This window comes from Pelodiscus sinensis, chromosome 22, assembly GCF_049634645.1.
Source record: "Pelodiscus sinensis isolate JC-2024 chromosome 22, ASM4963464v1, whole genome shotgun sequence".
NCBI classification, from domain to species: domain Eukaryota; kingdom Metazoa; phylum Chordata; order Testudines; family Trionychidae; genus Pelodiscus; species Pelodiscus sinensis.
Genome location: NC_134732.1, coordinates 20,068,272 through 20,082,928, shown reverse-complemented (window position 1 = coordinate 20,082,928; position 14,657 = coordinate 20,068,272). Strand labels below are relative to the sequence as shown.

Genomic DNA, 14,657 nt, shown 5'->3' with positions numbered 1-14,657 from the left:
AAAAAATTGGTTGAGCAAAAAAAAAAAAAAAAGTCACTGTGACTTTAAATCCCCATGCTCTCCACTCCCGCCACCCCTGCCAGCCTTCCGTCCGAGAAAAAACAGAAAATACTGGACATTTTGTATGTCCAGTATTTTCTGGGTTATTTTTACCGGATAGAGGTCGCAAATACCGGACTGTCCAGGTGAAAACCAGACCCCTGGCAACCTTAGTTTCTTTGCGTAAGGGTTTCAGAGCTCGGCAGACCCCCAGCGAAAGGCCTGATGTAGGGTCTTAACCAGGGTTACAGTCCCATTAGCAGCAGACTTGCAGATCAGGCTCCTACTAGCTAACATGCACCTGTCCTAAGAGGGAGCTTGGTCCCAGGGATCCGCTTTTGCTGGGGATGTTGTTAATGTGACACGTTGAACCAATTAAATGTGCTAATTAAGGGGAGAAGACTCCAGAATTCCTCCCTTTTCAAGTGCTTCCAAGAAAGCAAACAACGTGACCAGCTCTCTGGCTTAGGTGGCTCAGAATAACACAATAGGTCAGGCCAGCTAGCCAGCGAGCCTACCCCCAAAACACCTCCCGTCCACACCACAGCCAGAAACAAACACACATGCCGGAGACAGGGCACTGATCTATTTATTTCCTTAGACTTTCAAAGGTGCATGAGGCAAGGTCGGGTCAGAGGGTGCAGAGATAATTGCATGGGTCACGTCAAGCTTTGGAAAGAAGCTGTCCTGTTCTCCAACCCCGCCACTTTATAAACAGCAGCCTGCTGGCTCCGATGCTGGCTCTAATGAGCTGCGAGTCCATACTGCCATTCCCTGGAGCGCCACCTGCTTCCGCACGGCCTTGCACGGTTATGTCCCACCAGCGCCAATACCTGCACAAAAAGCAGAGCCCTGTGTTTCTGGCCAGCATCAATGGGAGTGTTGCCGTTGTTGTTGTTGCAATAATGCTAATATCCCACCAATCAAGGATCAAACGTATATCCATATGTATATCCATAATAAAATGGCCCCTGTTGGTATTCCTGCTAATTTTTTCCATTCATGTGCGGAATAATTTTGTGCACCATGGCAAGCGCAGATGTGCACCACCAATAGAAACACACGCTCTATGCTGTGGGCAATCTGCTAGGCCACACTTGAATCTCTCCTGGGTGGCTGCCCAAGGGCTCAGCTCACAGGGAATACTGGGCCAAATGTCAGAGATTTGGCCCATCCACTTTTACCTAGCTGCTGTTTTCTTCTGTCTGGGTTTCCAGATAGGCTGGTGGTTGTGTGGGACGTGAGCCGCAGGTCCTGATGTCATTTCCTTTGCTTGATCTGTGGGATAGAGCTATGCTCTGCCCATTTTTGGAAGTTCATTAGGCAGTCTCCTGGGCAGAGTGGATGCAGTGGTAGTTTTGGGAAGCCGACGTGGTGGACTGGGTTCTCATCCCTCCAGCATGCTCTGCTACTCAAGGGAGGAGTTTTGAGGACCATACAAAGTTTTTAGTCCTGTCTCTGCCGCTCTCTGTGTCTCGATATCTTCAGCTCCGTAGAAGGATGGTAACAGATAGTCGCTGTTGTAAAGTGTCTTAAGGGCTCTGTCTACACTGCAGAGTTTTTTCGGGATACCAGTGGTATCCCAGAAAAACTGTGCCGCAGCCAGGGAATGCATCTGCTCTTCCGACATTTTTTTCGGAGGAGCAGACGCGCTTTTTCGGCATCCCTGTAAACCTGGTTTAATGAGGAAGAAGGGATGTTCCAAAAAAGGATTTTTTTCCCCAACATTTGGCCCAGTGAAGATGGGCTAAATGTCAGAAAAGCCTCTTTCGAAAAAAGATGTGGAAAAAGCAACGCAAATTGCGGTTCGCAATCTGCATGGCTTTTTCCGGAAGAACAGTGCAATGCAGACACAGCCAAGATGGCCAAGGGACACTGAGGCATTCCTGCTATCTAGGTTCCTTTTCGCAGTGCAGTCTGGGATGGGGCATTTCTAGCCAACTGGGCCACTTTACAATTTGATCTAAAAATATTGCAGATATGGTGAATGCGCCTCTTATGGGGTGTGCTGGTCCCTTCCAGCAGGCAACAAACCCACCACAGCCCTGTTCCAGCCCAGAACCACAGCATCTTGGGGACTCACAAAGAAACCACAACTCAGAGAACTTCTCCCTCTCCCCGAATCCTAGAGTATTCTCCTTGCCCTCATCTACACGAGGGCTTTATTTCAGAATTATGCCCCCTCCCTTAGGTTGAATTTATAAGCGGAGCATCCACATTACCAAGCCCGTTATTTTGAAATAACTCCTCCGAGTAATTAGCTTCGGACAAAAAGAGGCTAAGAACGCCATTCCTGCCCATCCTGGCTAATAGCTGTTGATGGGCCTATCCTTCATGAACTTATCTAGCTCTTTTTTGAGCCCTGTTAAAGTCCGGGTCTTCACAAAATCCCCTGGCAAGGAGTTCCACAGGTTGACTGTGCGCTGAGTGAAGAAATACTTCCGTTTGTTTGTTTTAAACCTGCTGCCTATAAATTTCATTTGGTGATCCCTAGTTCTTATGTTATGGGAACAAGTAAATTACTTTTCCGTATTCACTTTCTCCACACTTGTTATGATTTTATAGGCCTTTATCATATCGTATCGTATCGTATCGTATCATATCAATTCAAATTAATTACTCCCCAGTGCTTCCTGGGGCTCTAAGTCAAGGTAGTGCATCCACATTAAGGGAGCTCACCTCAGACTAATTTTGAGGACATGCTATTTCGATTTTGTTCCATTGGGAGTTATTAAGTCTAAGTACTATCTAGTGTAGACATGCCCCTTATTTTGAGGGAAGGCCACCTCTTATGTCCCCTGACGTCCTTCCCAGCATGCCTAGCAGTAGCCTACAGATCCCTTGCTCCCTCAGGGGACTACAGCCACCTGAATGCCTAAGCTCTGGGCGGAAGTGGTCGCTGGGCCAGTACCTTGCCTTACTAGCGCAACCTTGCCACGTGAAACCAGATGGAATTTGGTGGCATCCTGCAAATTTTAAGGGGATTCTGGTTGCATTCAAGTCCAAACCCCAGAGCAAAACAGGGCTGTAGGCACCACCTCTTCCCCTTCTCCCGTTGCTTGGGATCTGGTCGTCAGGCAAGTATCTGCCATCTTGGTAATCTGAGGTGGCATGATGGCCCCACCTGCTCATCCTCACCTTTGATGCATTCCTTCTGTTTCTTCCTCTGGCTCTCTTTCTTACCGTGTCTGTTGCCAAGCTGTCTTCACCTGCTCCTCTTCCTCAGCAGGAGCTACATGCAAACTGAAAATGGTCACAGAGTCAGAGATGTCTGCAAATTGGAGATGCCCTATTCAACTTCCTGTCCTTGAACTGGGCTCGAAATCTCTGTGAGAAGTCAGTGCCTGACAAAACCCGCCGATGCTGGCTGGATAGGAACAAGCTTCCAAACCATCCCTCTCTGACATGCTCTCTTGTATCAGGGGCTGTCTTGTCTGCCGCCATGGAAAGCTTCCTCCAAGCAGCGAGTTTTGTAGTGGCTGAGTCGGATCAGAAATGTCTCTAACTCCTGGCCTATAGGTTACATGAGTAGACAAGGAAGGAAATAAGGGATGTTGCTTTTGGCTCATGGTTGTGCGATTTTCTGCTCTGTTCAGCTGTGCTAACATACACGCTTCAGCACAGGAGTCCTCGTCATTTTCCCAAGTGCGTAGGAGTCTGTGTTGATTGAAAAGGTTTTCAACAGTTGCCCTGTGCAAGTCTCTCTTCGAGGGTGACCGGAGAAAGATATACAAAGGAGTCTCAAGTCCTCTTCCAAGCCACAAAACGGATATAACAAGGACAGCAGATTGCATCTCCCCACCCCCACACACCGCATCTACAGACTCACACACCCCTCCTTGCAAATGCTCTTCCACTCTGTCTTGGAAGAACATAAGAATGTCCATACTGGGTCAAACCAAAGCTCCATCCAACCCAGTATCCTGTCTGCCAACAGTGGGCAATGCCCAAAACAAGGAATCATCAAGTGATCACTCTCCTGTCACCCATTCCCAGCTTTTGACAAACAGAGGCAAGGGACACCATTCCTACCCATCCTGGCTAATAGCCATTGATGGGCCTAACCTCCATGAACTTATCTAGCTCTTTTTTGAACCCTGTTAAAGTCCTGGTCTTCACAATATCCTCTGGCAAGGAGTTCCACATATTGACTGTGCACTGAGTGAAGAAATACTTCCTTTTGTTTGTTCTAAACCTGCTGCCTATATTTTTCATTTGGTGACTCCTAGTTCTTGTGTTATGGGAACAAGTAAATAACTTTTCCTTATTCCCTTTCTCCACACCTGTTATGATTTTTTAGGCCTTTATCATATCATATCAGAGCTGATCTTTTTCTCTAACCTGGTCCGAGCTGCTTCTGGAAGACAGTCTAGTAGTGTCTCACACTGATACTTTTCCATGGAATAGCAGCTTGCTCACTGGGTGGTCCCACTAAAAAAAAATCAACATCAGAATCTGGCCCTGTGGTTTTATAGTGCAATGTTCTAGGTATAGACAGTAGTAATACCCGACTGCCAACAAAATACCAGCGCAAAACCAGGACGAGTGCCAGCAGCTCCGTGCGCCCTGGGGGTCTGAACGGTTGCCATCCACAGTCCTATGGGAGCCACATTGTAAAAGGAGGATCAGGCATGCTTCACATTAACGGCCTGATTATTACACTTTGTACAGCCTTATGAAATGATTAGCAGATGGCTTAATAAATGGCTAATCAGCTGCTATAGATTATTATAGACTCTACCAGGGCAATAGGTCACTTATAACCATATGTCGCACCTTCTCCCGGCGCGCTCACAGCCATCCACCACACAGATGGCGCACGTCCGCAACGTGCTAGCGGCACCTCGGAATCAGCTCTTAACCGGAAACCGTCTCCAAAGGCGCCTTAATAGAAAGTGCAACTGGAGGCTCTTGACTGGATTGTTGGTCAGTCTCCATTGCCGGGGTCTAGCTCATTAGCAGGAGTGCTGGACATCGGTGCTTTTCAAACGACGGGTGGTGCCCCCCGGATTGGGGGGTGGAATGGTGGGCGCTGGGTCTCCTTTTTGTAGGGGGATTCGGTGACTAAGTGTGGGGGGCTGAGGCAGCTCCCTGCCTGTCCTGGCACCGCAGACTGCGCTGCACCCCAGAAGCAGCCGGCAACAGGCCCAGCTCCTAGGTAGGGGGGTGGGAACGGGGGAGCGCACAGGGCTCCATGCACTGCCTCTGCCCCTGCCCCGAGCACCAGCTCTGCATTCCCATTGGGTGGGAGCTTGCTGTTAGCTGCTTCTGGGGTGCAGCAGGGTCTGCAGGGCCAGGAAGCTGCCTTAGCCCTCCCTCCCCCTGCCACACCGCTGACTGGGAGCTGCTCGAGGTCAGCCCCTCCTGTACCAGCCCTGATCCCCCCCCAAAGCCAGAGCTCCCTCGTACAGCCCAAAGTTCTCCTCCTCAGCCCCAGTCGGGAGCCCACGCGCTAGTCAAATGATGTTGGGTTGCAGGCATCAGCAATTTTCTTCAACTGGGTGATAAGAAAAAAAGTTTGAAAACCGCCGCTGAACATCCGTGACTTTCCCGAAATGTATCCTTTCCACAGGCAGGGCGGTGTCTGCATCCCGCAGCCATCAGAAAGCCTGGCTTTGTGTTTATCGCCTTGTCTGATGCAACCCCAGAGCCGACATGGCTCTTGCAGGGTGCAAGCCTCTTGGGAATCCAATCAGTGGCCACCTTGTTCTTGAGAGGTGAGCTACTGAACGTCTGGAAAATGCGCACGGATCAGTCCGTTCCCTGGCAGGCCCCGTGGAGGCCTGTGTTTTAATCTGGACTCGGTGACAAAACCGAGTGGCTGTGATGGACTCAGTTGAGCCTGGACTCAGCTGGTGTCTCGGTCAAGAGGATTAGCCACGAGAACAGCAGAGGGAGCTGTTGCTCAGATTTCGCCTCCGTAGCTGGCAAGTTAGTTGATTACCCCCCAAGTCTCAGTCCTTTAGTTTCATGATTTGCATGATTTCAGGACAAGAAGCCGTGGGTTTACATTGCAGCAAGGGACGGTTAGGCTGCACATTAGGCAACATTTCCCAGCTGTCAGGGTGGTTAAACACCGGAATACATTGCCTAGGGAGGTTGTGGAACCTCCATCACTGGGGATGTTGAAGAGCAGGTTGGATAGACATCTATCAGGGATGATCTAGACCATGGGTTCCCAAATTGGGGGCATGAAGAAATTCCGGGGGGGGGGGGCGCGAGGTGACCCCCCCATATTAAGTTTTGCTGCCCTGCTCCGTTATTTATTTATTTATTGCTCAACAAGTTTTTTTGGGGGGGAGGAGGCGTGAGGGTTTTTCAAAAATCAGAAAGGGGGGCGTGATGCTGAAAAGTTTGGGAACCACTGGGGGTGCTTGGTCCTGCCATGGGGGCGGGGGACTGGACTTGATGACCTCTCGAGGTCCCTTCCAGTTCTAGGATTCTATGACTCTGTGATTTTGAGATATTAATGACACTCGCCCAGAAAGGTCAAAAGAAAGAAATGCCGGGAGGCGACCACAAAGGCAGCCCCCTTAAGCAAGTAACGCTGGTGATACAGAGACCCTAAGTCTCTGGTTGGTGCCGGGAAAGAGGATCCACTGGGCTCAGACTCAGCCCACAAGCGTCGGTCTCGGGCCTGCGCTGGCGCGTCATGGCAACAAACCATTGCATCTCCTTGGCATTACGGCAGATCCCTGACAGGCAATCAAACAGCACATGCAGAGGTTTGGAGGCAATTCAGAGCAGCTCTTAAAAATGTGGATGCAGATTCCAGACATGACTTGGGTTTGCAACCCCCGGACTGGCGATAGCACAAGAGTACGTTTCCTAGGGAGATCCCCTGGCCTTCCTGGTGTGCTGAAAGGAAGACTGGCCTAGTGGTTAGTGCACCAGCTTAAGCACGCTGGGCTCAAGCCTTTGCTTGTTGCAGAATTGCTGTGTGACTGTGGGAAGGTCGCTTGGCCTTACAGGGCCTCATTTCCCATGGTACAGTGAGGAGACCGGCACGGCGCTGCTTCCTATGGGCATGGGGAGAGGAATGGCATTACTGGTGTATTTGAACATCTCACAGTCTTGAATGGGGATCAGCAAAGTCCCTTCTATGGAGGGTGGAGAAAACATCATGCAGCCCCCGCTATCCTTGTGGTCATTTGATCTCTGGTCACAGCAGAGGTGCATGAAGATGAAAAGATCATTTTAAAAATAGAGGGAGGCCAGCCCTGCTCAGATGTGTTTGGGGCTCAGCCCGGCACGGCACTGAGCACTCCACTCCACTGACCTGGCTAGGATTTCCCGGCACACAGCACATCACAACAGGAGCACTCGCCACCTTGCCCAGACGTGTCCCTTCGCACCAGGGTGGTGAGCACGTGAAAGACGCACAGGTGTGCTGGTTGAGAGAACCCCCAGGTCTGGGGGACATTCAGCTCTTTGATCTGGATCAAAATATTGTGACCGGTGTACACGAAAAGACATGCGCTCACCATTAGGTGTGGTTCCATTGAAGCTAATGGGAGGGGAGGGGGTTGGCTGACGTCAGATTCATAATCTGAAAACAAGGCCGTCCTTAGGATCGATGGGGGCCCTACGCAGTACGATTACACTGGTGCCACTAGGCCAGGGGTCTCCAACCTTTTGAAGCACGAGATCTCTTTTTGAATGTAAATGCAATCCAGGATCTACCTCAATCTCAAATACCCTGGCCCCGCCTCCTTCCCGCCCCTTCTCCGAGGCCCCGCCCCAGTTCACGCCTGCCTCCCTTTCACCAGGCGGGGGCAGAGGTTTGGGGCACAGGCTCTGGTCTTTGGGATTTGCAATGTGAGGGGGCTCTGAGCTGAGCCTGGGGCAGGGGTTAAGGGTGCAGGAGGGGATCATGCCCGGGGTATGGGCAGGGCCGGCTTGAGCCATTCCTGTGCCCCGGGCAGCGGGTGCAGGGCGCATGCGTGGCCCCACCCCCGGCACGCTGCGCACCTTACAGCTGCAATCAGGCGCCCCCCCCCATAGGCTGGCGCCCCGGGCAGCTGCCCGGCTAGCCCCCTCCCTTAATCCGGCCCTGGATAGGGGTTCGGAGTTGGCTCCAGCTGGACACTGCTTACCTCAGGTGGCTCCTGGATGGAGGAGCAGTGAGGCTAAGGCAGGCTCACCCCCGCCCTGGCCTGCACCACTCTCCAAAGCAGCCAGTGAACCCCCTCCATCCCAAGCACGGCCATGCCCCCCCTTTGTTCTGTGGAGATAGAATACAGGCTGGGAGGGGGGAACCCTGTCATCGGTGCCCCTCCTCTCCCTCCCCCTCCTGCACAGCAAGCGGGACACTCCCAGGGAGGGGCAGCGCCAAGGCAAAGGACAGGAGATGCACAGCAGTGAGGGAGGGGCAGTTGAAGTGCCGGCACTTGACAGCCTCTTGGCCAAACCGGTCAGGATCACCCGTCAGAGGTTCCAAGATCTCCCAGTCGATCCGGATCTACTGCTTGGTGACCCCTGCCCTACGCCCAACAGCAGCTGAGAGGGGAACTTTGGAGAGATGCGATTTTATAACCTTCAGCAACACACTGAGGAAATATTTTAAAGCAAAATTGAAACGCGCATCCTGTGGACTAACAAACACTGTACATACAGAAACGGACTGTAGATACCCGGGGCTGGCAAATGGCTTCATTACGACGGGAATGTCTCTTTCACAGGTTCCATTGTTCTACCGATAGTGCTGTCAGGCTTGTGGTGCCCAATTTAACGTGGCGCCGTATGCGACTGCCTAGTTCACCTATATGGACGGGCCACCCCTGTGACCATCAAAGGCTAAGGCAGCGTCATACAGTTCCTCATCCCTGAGAAACCCCGAGGTTTCTAAAGTCAGGCCTGTGCAAACCAGTTTTGGGAGCAGGGGAGTTTTACAAAACACGAAAGTTACTTGATACGTTACGTCTCCTTGTGCTAGAAACCCGCGGGCGTCTGGTGCACGGGTCTGCTCTCAGATCAGCAAGCCGATTCCAGCTCTGAGTTCTGCCTTCCCTCCGTCTCTAGATTCCATTGTCAGAGCTGAGCCCACGGTACCAAGTCTGCATGTGGATCTGGGTCCAGACATCCACTTTGCTAACGTTGCTGGCTGTTTGGGGCTGGGGCTCTGACGCGTTCTCATCTCCCAATAGCATCAGTAAGAAACGCGGGCATCCTACGTGGAGATGGAGCTGAGATCTGGCGTGCACGTCCGAGAGCAGAATTTTGCCCGTCAGTTGGAGATTCAATGCCTGCTCCTTAACAATCCGTACATGGATGGATGATTTCTTTAGGGAACGCCATGGCTGCAGAGAAGCAGAGCCCTGGCTCATACCAAATTTGTAGCCACATCCCCATCTGTATGCACAAGAATGAGGCTACGTCTACACGGCGGGTTTTTTGCGGAAGAGGATATGCAAATGAAGTGCTCATTTGCATATCTCGCACACTCATGTGCATTTCTTCTGATCCTTTTTGTGGAAGTGGTTTGGCCATTAAAAAGCCCCGTGTAGACGGGGCCATTTGTCGGGGGAAAAAAAAAACTTTTGCACAAGATCCCTTATTCCTCAAAAAATGAGGTTTACAGGGTTTTATGCAAAAAGGGTTTTTTTTCCAGCAAGGGGCTTTTTAACAGCCAAACCTCTTCCGCAAAAAGGATCGGAAGAATATATGCAAATGAGCACGCAATATATGCCTATGAGTGCTCCATTTGCATAGCCTCTTCCGCAAAAAACCCACAGTGTCGGCGTAGCCTGAGTGGCGGAGATGCGCATTGGCATCTGCGGATGAAATGCTCGTGGATATAAAGCGGAGATCTGCAGGGCTGTACAGAGTATGCAGTTTCACGAGCTGGGTACTGGTTTGCGCCTAGCCATTTGAGATTACAAATGTGCCTTCTCAAGAGCAAGGCTATTCTAGGGGGAGGAAATTTATCTCCATCTTGCAAGGGGCCCAGTACCCTGAACTTCCACCAACTTCGCTTTGCACTGACACTCACTCTGAACTTTCCAGCGAGTGCAGCAAAACAGAATCGAGTTACAGTCAGTGCTCTAGTGAACAGATTATTCTGCTGTCTCTTATCAAGATCTCCCCAGATGCTCCGCCCTGAAAAGTCCTTTAGAACAAAGGCAAAATCCACCCCCATCCCTGCCCCATAAGATGGAGAACTGCCTTTTTGGAGAGTTGTTCCTAGCTTTATGAAGTCACTAGCATTTTAATCTTCTTGGTGTGTGAGTGCTAGTTCAGTTTAGCGGTCCAGCAAGGTCCGAGTTTAGTGGCCTTAGCAAAATAATAAACCTATGGACAGGGCCTTTCCCATCTGTTTCCTCTGCATATATATCTTTCAGTGCACAATCACACTAGTTTGCTGAGTCTCTCTGTGCATTCTCAGACCTCATTCCCAGAGGGGGCTGCAGCTGTGCTGGAAAAGCAACCCTTATGTGCAAAAGGAGAAGGTGTTTCCAAACCTGGAGGCGTGGCATATTAGTTATGATTTGTATCAATGCAATGCCTAGAGACATTGTTCAACATGCAAGGAGTGGCAGTTTCTGCCCCAAGATGCATACAGTCTAAACTGATAAAGGATGGGATGGGTGAAAGAGTGACAATGAATACCTGGGAATAGATGTTGGGTGCATCTAGACTGGCAAAAACTTGCCGTCTGTCTACACTGGCTGCGAGAATTTGCGCAAGAGCACCGACGTTCTAATGTAAGAATTCAGTGCTTTTTGCGCAAATACTTTGACGCTCCCGCTCAGGGATAAGCCTTCTTGCGCAAGAGGGCCAGTGTGGACAGGCACCTTAATTTGTTGCGCAAGAAAGCCCGATGGCTAAAATAGCCATCGGAGCTTTCTTGTGCAAAAGCGTGTCTATACTGGGCACGGATGCTTTTGCACAAAAGCAATTATTTTGCGCAAAGACGCTTGCCAATATAGATGCTCTCTTGTGCAAATACTTTTAACAGAAAAACTTTTCCGTTAAAAGTATTTGCGCTAATTAATGCCAATCTAGACACAGCTGTTAGGTTTCTGGACAGCGTTCAGTGCCCTAACCATTAGATCACACTGCCTCGGCTCAGCTGAATTTGAATCTCCATTGTAATCCTTTCTGTGGCTCTTCTTCAGAGTTATCTCAGTGTCCCAACCTGATTGGCTGTTCACTGATATTAAGGACACATTCTTTAAATCCTGTGGGGTTTTTTTTGTTTTTCCATAGGCAACCATCTTAAATTGCATTGGTTTAAGGAAAACAAGAAAGGACAAAAGTAAAGTCTGTGTGAGGGAGAGCACCGTGGCTGTAGAACTCCATCTGCAGGGATAGTCCTTAAAAGTGAAAAGATGCAGCACCCAGAAACCAGAAGGCAGCGTCGCATCGTAAATCCAGAGAGCACACCAGGAGGTTAAAAAACTTTCAAAACACGGGGCATTTGCTTCCCGTGCTGCTCTGAAGGCATCAGCATGATGAAACAGAAACACTTTTCTGACAGTATCACTTTGTGTAACTCCCTTACCTTGCTGGACACGGTTCCATGTCGCTGAGCCAGCCAATATCCCCCCTCAGCGCCTTGCTCCAAGATCCCATTCTGAACAAGATGCAGCTTAAATGCAAGATTTAACAACACCCAGTCGATATGCATTGGTGGGTCACTTGAACTCCATAAAGGCAAAGAGAATTAATTGGCAGAGAGAGGTGAACCATGACACACAATTACAGTGCTGAAGAATGCAATGAACCGCGCTTCTAAACGACCATGAAGGCCAGGGAGAGCTGGGAAGGCAAAGCAGATTTTAGTTGGCCCATCATCTTGCTCACTCTCTTACAGCTGTACTGGCTCCTACAGGGCTAAAAAGAGTAAAAGAACTTGCAGAGTCAGCTACTGCATTTTTGGACTAGCTTTTATAACAATTTGTGTCTGAGATAAAATGGTAATTGATTACTGCCCACTGGGCTCCTCCTCCCATACACTGGACCTGCCAAGGGCTTTGGAGAAGGGTATTAGATCTTGAAGTGATCACATTTTTTAAAAAGTATGTGTGTGTGTCATGGGGGGAATCTCCCTCCCCCCCCCCCCTCCAGTTTTGTGCTGCAGGAGTAGAACCTGGCTTATTTCTTTCATCCCTAGTCATCAGCTTACATCAGTCTGTTTTCAAGCCTGTTCACCAGGAAAAGAAGAACCGTCCTTTTAAAATGAGAGCCGGGCATTGCTATGATGGCTTTCTGGAGGTGCTAGGGCACTACTGGAATGTCCAGTAGTTATTTTTAACAGAGGTCAGCCATGGGACAAGACACTCAACTGTTGCCTGTGTTCACCAGTGGCTGCTTTCATTACACTATTACACCATTTCTCAATAGAGTCCTGTTCTGTTGTACTTGGACCTGCTGTGAATAAAGATAAGGACTTACATTTCTGCTGGACTGTGCCGCTGCATTGTACCTAGCTGCTTGGCTGTAAAAGGGGTTTTAAAAAAACATAAACAAACAAAATTGGCTCTGCTCTGAGAGGAGCATGTGGTCTTGGGAACCAGAAGAAATGGCTCCAATTCTTGGCTCAGCCACTGACTGGCTACACGACCCTGGGTTAGTCACTTATCCTCTTTTCCTTCAAGTTCCTTGTCTAATAAGGCAGCTGATCATAACAATATTGATCTAGCTCCCAAGGGGTGGTGTTAGTGTTTGCAAAGTGCTTGGAGATACTCTGGTGGAAGGCGTGATAAAAATGCAAACTAGAGGTTGAATCTCTTTAGTCCGGCACCCTTGGGACCTGACCGGTGCTGAACCAGAAAATTGGCCAAACCACAGGAGGTCAGTATTGTATTTAGTGGGTTTCTTTATTTTTATTTCACCGAGGTGAACAAATGGAACAATGCTGGCCCCCAGCCTCCTCCTCCCATACACTGGACCCGCTGAGGGCTTTGGGGAGGGGTAATTAGATCTCAAAGAGATCAAATTTAAAACAAAAGTATGTGTGTGTGTAATGGGGGGAATCCCCCCCCCCAGTTTTGTGCTGCAGGAGTAGAACCTGGCTTATTTCTTTCATCCCTAATCATCAACTTACATCAGTCTGTTTTCAAGGAAAAAAGGTAGGAACTGTCCTTTTAAAATGAGACCCAGGCAATACTGCTTAATAATGTCTGACTGTACTGATCCTCCCTATGGCTAGCCAAGGCTTATCAGCTCTCTTCATAAAATCGTGTTATTGTTACATAACTGTATTGGCACAAGGAAATAAGTAGATAAAGCATAAAATCATGCTTAGTCTTAGCAGCATTATCAACACTTCCATTGCTTGCTTCGCTCTTGACGGTAAATTAGAACTAAATAACAGCACAGAACACTGGTGACTGTAAATAAACTTTACCGGACCATGGAAACTTGGCCAAAGCCACAATAATTTAAATCATGCCGGACCACAGATGTTGCCAGACATGCACATGACACACGGTCAACCTGTGGAACTCCTTGCCAGAGGATGTTGTGAAGATCAGGACTTGGACAGAGTTCTAAAAAGAACTAGATACATTCATGGAGGCTAGGTCCATCAATGGGTATTAGCCAGGATGGGCAGGGATGGTGTCTCTAACCTCTGTCAGAAGCTGGGAATGACCGACAGGGAGTGGATCACTTGATGATTCCCCGTTCTGTTCATTCCCTCTGGGAGCACCTGGCATGGGCCACTATAGGAAGACAGGACACTGGGCTAGATAGACCTGTGGGCTGACCCAGTGTGGCCATTCTTATGTTCTTATGTTCACACAGATGTATTAAAAAGTAAGGATGTTAAGGACTAGTCGACTAGTCGATCTCCCCCCCCACACACACACACTTGCTGCCTCTATCAGATAGAGGCAGCAAAGGGGAGGGGGAAGAGGAGGTACTTCAAAGCAGCAGTGCTGCATGGAGCCTGTACCTGGGCTCCATGTGGCACTGCCACTTTGAAACGCCGTAGTGGCATTTCAAAGCAGCGCCGCAAGGAGCTGACCCCAGGCTCCAAGTAGTGCTGCCCCTTTGGAAAGGCGGCGTTCAAAGGGGCAGTGCCGCACAGCTGATCCCTGGCTCAGCTGTGCGGCGCTGCCCCTTTGACATGCCGAGGCAGCTCCATTTCCGTGGAAACCAGGATCAGCTGGGGAGTCCCCAGCTGATCCTGGGTTCCGTGGAAATGCTGCCTGGAACCCCAGACTCCGTGTGGCATTTCAAAGCAGCAGCGCCCCATGGAGCCTGGGTCAGCGGAGGACTCTGAGTTCCCAATGGCCCCAGGCTCCATGAGGGCGCTTCTGCTTTGAAATGCACAAGAGCCCCCCCTGGCGACTCTTGTACATTTCAAAGCTGGCATGCCCTCGTACAGCCCAGAGTCTGCGGGACTTCCCGCTGGCTCCAGGCTGCACACGGAGTTCCGCATTCCTCCTTTGAAATGTACAAGAGACCCAACGGGGTCTCTTGTACATTTCAAAGGTGGACTGCGGAAGTGCCCATCGACTAGTTGATGGAAATTCCATCGACTACTCGACTAGTCAATTACTCGCTATTTAACATCCTTATTAAAAAGTGCTTGCCTCCAAGAGCATTTTCGCCTAGACTAAAAACAAGCAGAAGACAACGAAATGATCATGATTCAGAGGCTAAGCAGC

General features: G+C 49.8%; 1 long non-coding RNA gene across 1 annotated transcript; it reads right to left on the bottom strand.

Annotated features, from left to right (window-relative positions):
- Positions 1 to 377: 377 nt before the first annotated feature.
- Positions 378 to 11,620, bottom strand: LOC142819340 (uncharacterized). Its single transcript, XR_012897201.1, has 3 exons — positions 11,543 to 11,620; positions 3,178 to 3,282; positions 378 to 872 (listed from the first exon to the last, which is right to left on the bottom strand). It is a non-coding gene; the product is annotated as an uncharacterized LOC142819340 (long non-coding RNA).
- Between the last annotated feature and the right edge of the window lie 3,037 nt (positions 11,621 to 14,657).